The following is a 2,081-nucleotide window of genomic DNA, read 5'->3' on the forward strand; positions in this document are numbered from 1 at the left end:
AGATAGATAGATAGATAGATAGATAGATAGATAGATAAAGAGACATAGATGATACATAGATAGAGATAGAGACATAGATGATAGATGTATGTGAATATATATATATACATATATGTAATTTATTATTTATGTAATATTATTTTTAAAAGTGAATTTCAAATTCTTTCCCTTTGTCCTGCCTCTCTACCATCCATTGAGAAGGCAAGCAATATGATGTCAATTATACATGTGAAGTCATGCAAAACATTTCCATAAGCCACACTGCAAAAAAAGAAAAGAACTTTTCCTGGCTTGTGACCAGTGAGCAGCCATGAGCAGCAAAGTCTCTTGTAACACACTTTGTGAAGCTGTGCGGGAAGTCCTGCATGGAACCTAGTGCAAATGCAGAAAGTTTTTGGAAACTGTAAAGCTGCAAATCAGTATGAAGAACTATGATCCCCAAAAGGACAAACATTTCTCTGGCACCTTCAGGCTCAAATCCACACCCTGACCTAAATTTTCTGTGTGTGTCCTGGGAGACCAGCAGCACTGTGATGAGGCCAATGCTGTAGAAATCCCCCACATGGATATTGAGGCCCTGAAGAAATTGGTCAAGAAGCTGACTAAAAAGTATGATGCCTTTTTGGCATCAAACAAATCCCTCGAATCCTGGAACCTGGTCTGAACAAAGCCAGCAAGTTTCCATCTCTGCTCACCCACAATGAGAATATGGTGGCAAAGGTTGATGAGGCTAAATCCACTATCAAGTTCCAGATGAAGAAAGTGCTGTGTCTGGCATTGGTTGTTGGCCATGTGAAGATGACAGATGACAAACTTGTCTATGATATACATTTGGCTGTCAATTTCCTGGTTTCTCTGCTGAAGAAAAACTGGCAAAATTGTGAGGGCATTGTACAACAAGAGCACCATGGGCAAGCCTCAGTGGCTGTATTAAATCAACCTGGTGTTAATAAATGGCAGAAACTGTTAATAAATTAATAAATGGCGGAAGCTACTGATGAAAAAAAGAAAAGAAAAGAAAAATGGAGTGAAAAAAGTATGCTTCAATGCTCCACTCAGAGTTCATCAATTCTCTGTCTAGAGGTAGATAGAATTTTTTCATCATGGGTCCTTTGAAATTGTCTTGGATTATTGCTATAAGGATGCCTATGTCTATCATAGTCAATTATCATTATAATATTGCTGTTACTGTGTACAATGTCCTTCTGGTTATGCTTACTTTGCATCAGTTAATATAAGTCTTTCTAGGCTGTTCTGAAACAATTTTGCTCATCATTTCTTAAAGCACATTGGTATTCCATCACAATAATATACATGAAAAGATATTTTTGCAAAGCATAGCTAATGGCATTCTTGGAAATACTTTCTAATATTAATCAGCACAAATTTATTAAGTGCTTATTATGTTCCAGGTGTTGTGATAAGTATTTGGGATACAAATTCAGAGAATGAAATAATCCCTACTCTCAAAGAGCTGATGTATCCAGATCTATTAGATAGGAAAAGAAAGAGATTTAGAGAGTCAGCACAGACTTGGAGTCAAAGGACCTATAATTAATATGGTTTCTCTATTCATTGGCCATGTGATTAAAGTTAAATAACTTCTGGGCTTCTGTACTTCTTACCTGTCATGTCTTTTTCAGGTAAAACACTGTATAAGATGTAGATTGCCACATAAATATGAGAAAATTATTAAGTATAATACTGTAATTTGAGAGTTGACTCAGAAAGGTAGAAGTTGTAGAGCAAGTGCTGATGTGATTTGGTAGAAGGAATTTCCTTATTGGGATTTTCCTATACCTCTGAAATCATAAAGCTCACTCAAACAAATGTAATGAAAAGACTACAAGAATGAGAAAATACAAGGTTAGTATCTTAGCTTCACTGTTCCTGAGGTGTATAACCCTGCACAAGTTATATAATAGGACACTCAGGTTTCTCATATGTAAAATGAGGACAGTAACACACATACTATTTCCCTGGAAATAGTGCAGTTATAAGTATAAAATGAGATAATATGTGTAAAGTTCTTCATAAAATTTGAATCTTTATAGGCATGCAAGCTATTGCCATTGTTACTA

The 2,081-nt window shown here is 35.7% G+C and overlaps 1 pseudogene; it reads left to right on the forward strand.

The window, feature by feature from the left end:
• The first annotated feature begins 310 nt into the window (after positions 1–310).
• On the forward strand, positions 311–934 carry LOC110199094 (large ribosomal subunit protein uL1 pseudogene; annotated as a pseudogene).
• The last annotated feature ends 1,147 nt before the right edge of the window (positions 935–2,081 follow it).

The sequence above is a fragment of the Phascolarctos cinereus genome, unplaced genomic scaffold, assembly GCF_003287225.1.
Source record: "Phascolarctos cinereus isolate Bilbo 61053 unplaced genomic scaffold, phaCin_HiC Scaffold_4;HRSCAF=312, whole genome shotgun sequence".
Classification (NCBI taxonomy): domain Eukaryota; kingdom Metazoa; phylum Chordata; class Mammalia; order Diprotodontia; family Phascolarctidae; genus Phascolarctos; species Phascolarctos cinereus.